The sequence below is a fragment of the Cyprinus carpio genome, chromosome B3, assembly GCF_018340385.1.
Source record: "Cyprinus carpio isolate SPL01 chromosome B3, ASM1834038v1, whole genome shotgun sequence".
In the NCBI taxonomy this organism is placed as follows: Eukaryota; Metazoa; Chordata; class Actinopteri; order Cypriniformes; family Cyprinidae; genus Cyprinus; species Cyprinus carpio.
In genome coordinates, this window is record NC_056599.1 from 46,700,641 (window position 1) to 46,707,135 (window position 6,495).

A 6,495-nucleotide genomic window follows, 5' to 3' on the forward strand; every position below is an offset into this window, starting at 1 on the left:
TGCGCTTCAGGGCCGTCAGAAAGTCCTGGGCCTCTTTGGTTTTTGACAGGAAGTCCAGAGACTGCTCAATCCCAGTGGGCTGCAAGTACCGAAGGAAGCGGGACACGTTGTCGACCTATGAAGACAGACGGTGAGAAAGAAGTCAGCATTAAGATCATGAAAGTGAGAAGACCTACTGAACATAAAGGATTTTAGTTTTTTAAAATTTATTTTAGCTAAAAACTCGCTTAAAGTTTGTATCTTAAAAACTGTATCTTGGTTAAATCCTGTTGAAAATCTCTTCAAAAAGTTAAATGAATAAAAAAAATGTTTTCTCACAGGGTTAAAACCAGTGTAATCTAATGAATCATGCTTCAAAGATAAAGGGGTTTGACATGTTAGAGGATCTTCTCCTAGTATTAAAAAAGTTTTTACTGCACAATGCACATTTCTTAAAGGGGTCCTATCATTCTATTTTTAACAAAACATTAACTCTTAAAGGGGTCCTATTATGCTCTTTTTTACAAAGTCTTAATTTTACAACATAGATTAACAAGAACAGACTCTCTATCTGGGCCAGTCTGTGTTGTGATTGGTTATCTGGGCCAGTGTGTGTTATGAATACCTCTCCCCAGTCTGGCATGAACGGCTGGAAGAGTTCCTGTATCAAATGAAGGCCCGCCTTCTGGAAATAGGAATTGCTGCTGGGCCAGATTGGTTAACCGGGGCCACTGTGCTGTGATTGCCAGTGGGCTGTGTTGTGATTGGTTAGTTGGGCCAGTGTGTGTTGTGGGATTGACAGCACTCGTTGCCTGGTCGGAAATGTCATGCCTAAAGCTTACCATAGCGGCCTGCTTGTGATGGAGCTTCAGTTTCAAATATTAATCAAAATCAAATCAATTTGAGTGCGATTCAAACCCGGATGATTGTATCCACTCTAAGTTCATCTGTCTTGGGAAAACTAGCGTGTCTCCGACATAGTGATAACACTCGTTGTCTTCTCTAGTGCAGCTCAACCAGGTCTCGTCCCATTCGTCAATCTATGTGATATCACAATATTCGTTGTAGTCCAAACAAGTCGTTCGTTGTAGTTTTTGAGAAGTGTTTTCTGTTAAATAAAATATCTCCTTTTGAATTGGACTTTGAGCTTTGTAACTTTGCAGATCTTTTTTATGCTCAAACAGCAACATTACAGACTAACTAAAGTTGAAAAAGTGAAAAGCATAATAGCACCCCTTTAAGATGTGATATACTAAAATAAGAATTTTTCGCGAAATTGTGATTTTCAGAAGCAAATCTTAACTTGATTTGGGATTATTATCCTATATTACATAATCGTGTCTTGTCTCTAGGTAGGAAATTTTAAATTGCATTAACAAGTTCGGTCAATCTACTCTCAGGTCTGCTGCCAATCAACCAACACTGCATGAGCTGCTGATGAGGAGTAAACCGAAATGGATAAACAAAACCGCAAGCTTTTTAATTTCAGTGGAAATTGAAACTTTGATAAGTTCGGTAGAAAAGGGAAAGCCACGATTCGCGATTTCACGATTCGATTTGATTCACATTCATTCATGTTCAATTCATGTTTTTTAACAAAATGAAATTTAAGACAAATTATAAAATAAATATGTCCTTTTATTATTGCTTGGACAAAATGCTGCACATTTCTTTGTAAAATTGAAATATGACACTATAATAATATACTAATGTAGCACTTGCATATTATTGCTTTTTTGTTGGTTTTGACTGTTTCTATAGTCTTCATTTGTTGCTTTGGATAAAAGCGTCTGCTAAATGACAAAATTTTAATATAATGTAAATGTAAATAACAAAACTAAATTGAAATGTTAAGACAAGCCCCAAATCAAATAAATAAGTACATTAACACAAATAATATGAATCTATTCATATATACAAAATAAAGCTTTGTCTGTGCTCTTTCCATTTAAAATTAGAGGCAACCACTGCATTTTAATCATGATCCAAACAAAAGATGCTGCATACATGCAACACGAGCAGTTTTTAATCTAAATTAGATTGTATAATTTAGAAATCTGAAGCAGGAAAACAGAATGGTTTGACTTCAGTTTTGTGAAACTGTACATAAAAAACATCTGCTTGAAACAGAAACAGCAGATGAGCTGAACGAGAAGCAGATTCACTCTCTGCCAGCAGGTGGAGCTTAGTGTTACTTGGTTTCTGCTGTAAACAAAGCAGCGCTGCACTTATGAACTTTAATATGCATTATACAGAGGCAAGATGAAAAAAAAAAAAACATCTGTTCTAAAGACATTAAGTTCCCCTCAGACATACATTCATATAAACTCCAATCCCTAAATGAATTGCTATTTGTTTAGCATCTCAACCGATTTGAATCATCATATATTTGAATCGATTTTCAGCTGGCTCGCAGTTAATCGTTACATCCCTAGTTTGGAGGTTTCTGTAATACCCCCTCTTCCTATCTGTAGCTAAGATAATACTGTTCTGTAATAGCTTTTGTCCTTAATGTGGTGCTACCTGAGAATACCACGGATACCAAACAGATAAGATAAGATTTTAAAGTTAGGATCTTTCCCATCTTTGAAAAACTGTGCTGAGAATTAGGGTTGCAAAAAATCCCCAGTAAATTTCGGAAACATTCCAGATAATGTGGACAGGGATTTCTGGTAAGTTTTCAGAAATTTACCAGACTTTTTTTTACCCCTTTGCAACCCTACTGAGAATAGAAGAGAAAAGAGATCTTACCTCCTGCTCTGTAGTTGGAGCGGACCTTCTTTGAAGGCACAGTCAGGTACTTTTTGGAAGTCCACCAGGAGCTTGGCCTGAGCAGGGGAACTTGTCATACAGACCCGCCTCCTCTCATCTTTGACCTCACAGAGCGTGATACGGTTAGAGGGATCTCTGAAGGATTGACAGTCGCAGCAGTATCATCAGAGGCCGAAGTCTCCTTCAGGGTTCAAGACCACGTCCCGGACTCCCTCTGGCTGGTTCATGATGGAAGGAAAACCACGGCCCGAAGAAGCTCCTTGACCGCGCATGCATCCCAGAGCCGCCTGTCAGGCAGGAGCTCACAGAGCTGCTGGTAATTCCAGGTCCCTGTTCTTCCAGATCCACTCTCTGCTGGGAAGCCTTGGCCTTCTTCACCTGCTCCGCACGTTTTTCTGCTGTGCTTTTTTTTTTCATGCACCACCCCTGGCCCAGGTGCACAGAGAGGGTCTTCTGTGGCTTGTAGCACTGCAAGAAGTGCACACCCTTGGCGCCTCAACAGACCTATGAGAAAAAGAAAAAGAAATGATATAAGGAACTGCTTCTTAAAGAAAGCTTTAATAGGCAAGCAACAGAGCAGGGCCTGTCCTAGTAAGCATTTCTACCTGGATTGAGTGTTAATGGGTGTGAAAGTGCACAGACTAGGGTCACTGCTAGTAAAATCCCCCACACTGTTCTTATCACTCCTTATGGAAAATAACCATGGTTTAACAATAAAAATAACATGGTTGGATATAGTTAAAACAGTAAAATCACAAATTAACCGTGGGTTTTGCTGCATAACCACAAGATTAACCATGATTTGTTTTTGAAGACACCTACATAGCAGCATTAGTAATAGCACCACCAGCTAGCAGCAGGAAAAGTGAAGCCGGTGGTGCTATTAGTGTAACTAAATACTGGTGTGTAGGTGTCTTCATGCCAGGACTCTAATCAATAGATCTGGATATTATATGCTTGAGTTACAATAACTTCCTCTGTCATAATAACATGCTTTGACCACTTAGCTAAGTGTTACTAGCATGTTTAACGCTTTCTGACATAATTCATTGCATTGTTAAACTGCAAAAAAGGCTTTTGTACTTAGCATTCTTGTCTTGTTTTTAGTCAATATATCTAAAAATTCATAAATTGACATGCATTTACTAGATAAGCAAAATGACATAAGATAATAGTTTTTTTTCCAAGTGAATTTTGCTTAAAACAAGTATTATTTGTAGACATTTGAACGTTAGATTTAACTTGTATACAAAGTTTTGTACATGTGCTAATTCCGATGCAACAACCACAATCTCTGACCTCAACTGCTTATTCTTGGATAAATGAACTGTGTTAAGTTAAGGAAACCCCAGGAACACAAGCCTCACCTCTTGTTCTCTCGTTCCATCATCATCACAGCAGTCAACACATCTGATGCTGGAGAAGAGTGTCTGGAGGAGTTTGTTTGCTTCTTTTTCTTTGTTTGTTTTTCAGCAGTTAGCATCCAGCTTGTGTGTGCATCAGCACCCTCTTCTGCTCTGGAGTATGTATCAGCTCCCACAGGTGCTCCAGCACAGGTGTGAGAGAACAGAACAGAGATCTCGCCTCCTGTATTTATGTGCCAGTGTGGGCGGGGCTCTCCTGCTGTGATGTCACTGGAGCTCAGCCAATAAGGCGTGGCCAGACAAGTCTTGCTGCTGTTACTAATATTAATCTGTATATGTTTTTCTTTTTGTGTGTGTGTGTGGAAATAATGAAATGATACATTCAAACATCCATGGTAAATTTAAAAGAGAGAGATAAATTAATGCTTTTATTCACCAAGGCTGCCTTAAAAGAAGTAAAAGTTACAGTAAAGATATTTATGTATTAAATGTTTAACATTTGTTGAAATGTATAAAAAAACAGTATATTAGAATGATTTCTGAAGGGATCATGTGCCGCTGAAGACTGGAGCAATGATGCTGAAAAATAACAGGAATAAATGACATTTTCACATATATTCACATAGAAAACGGTTTGTTAAAATTGTAATACTGTTATGCAATATTACTATGTTTTGAAGTGCACACATTATTATATTATACTCTGTTTATTTTATACAGTTTAGCTGTTTGGTAACACTCTATTTTAAAGTGAAATAGTTACTTGTTACTACATGTTTTTACTACAGTAATAGCAATGAATTATAATTACCAGTTATAATATGTTATACTTATTAATTATTAGGAATTACATCATCTTAAATTAGTGTAAGCAACTGTTGTACTAAATATTTTACCACAAGACTCTGTCAGTAGATCCATTTCATGTATTTTATATGTCCATACTTTAGTCTGACTGAAGTAATTGTAGGTTATTTTTGTCACAGTCCTGATTTTAAATGACTAAAACCTGTCTTTTTGTGAGCTTGCTTGTTGAAGTGTATGGCTTCCATTAACACGATACAATGAGCCGTTACCGCAGATGTTTACAGATTAGTTTTGATCGCTGTTAATGATCTTTTCATGATGAGATGAACAATGGCACAGCATGTAGTTAAACAAACCATCATTTTAAGTTTATTGTTTTATGGTATATTTTTCACTAGGTCAGAAGAGTATAATTTAAATTTAGAGGTTTTATTGTATGTATTTTAGGTATATTTTTACAGTTTTATTGTTTATTTATAGTTGCAGACAGCCATATTTTGACACTCTTTAACTGTCTTTTTATTTATTTATTTATTTTACAAAACATGACATTTATGACATTTGTGTTAGCTTCGCTCATTTATTTAAAATAAAATTACAGCCTAAATGTTGCCGTGAATACTTTGTACTTTGTTTTTATGTTTTAATAAATTTTATTTATAGTTCTTTTTCCTCTATCAATATACTTTATTAATCTGAATCATTAGCCTGTGTTTATGTTTAATAAAAGTTCAGATCAGTTCTTTTCTGAAAGTTTTTTCGAGTTTATCCTCACTAAGTGAAAAAGACTAATTTAACACAATATATCAAAATATATAGATAATAGTTAAAATAAAGTTGTTGTTAGCTGATTGTCTCACGTTAATATCCGTTTTACTAAATGTTTTCTTTTCCTAAATAGCTTTGACTATTTGTTTATCGCAAAGCTTTGTCAATAGTTCAGCTTCATGTGTTTTTTTGTCTACTTTATTTTGACTGTACATAGTTTGGGCTTATTTTGAGGAGTTATAGTTTGTCACAGAACTAGTTTTAAATGACAAAAACTTGTCTTTTGTGAGTTTGCTAATGTTGCAATGTACTTAACACTGTTAACACAATATAATGAGCCGATATCGCTGTCGTTCATAGCTTTACAGATTACTTCTGATTGCTGTAAATGATCGTTTCCTGATGTGTTAATGAGGATCGTGGCGGCTCTGCTGTTACAAGAACAAAGTTTCTGTTATCGGATTATAACGAGACAGTTTCCAGACAATTCAGTTACCACTCTAAAAAAATGCTGAGTTAAAAAAATAACCCAGAGCAAGTTTAAAAACGGTCAAACTTGGCTGACGCTAGGCTATTGTTTTGACGCTTCGTTGGATTAAATGTTTAACCGCATCTGCTGGGCAGTTTTATCTAACTTCGACTATTTTATAAAAATTATCATATTGCTTGCTTAAAATGAACCCAAAATTGGTTGGAAATGAACTTTTATTAATATGGATAATAAATGAACATTAATTACTAAGTTTTACCAATAAAAATTAAACTTTTATTCAAATAACTACGTGTCTGGTTCATTTAAACCAGT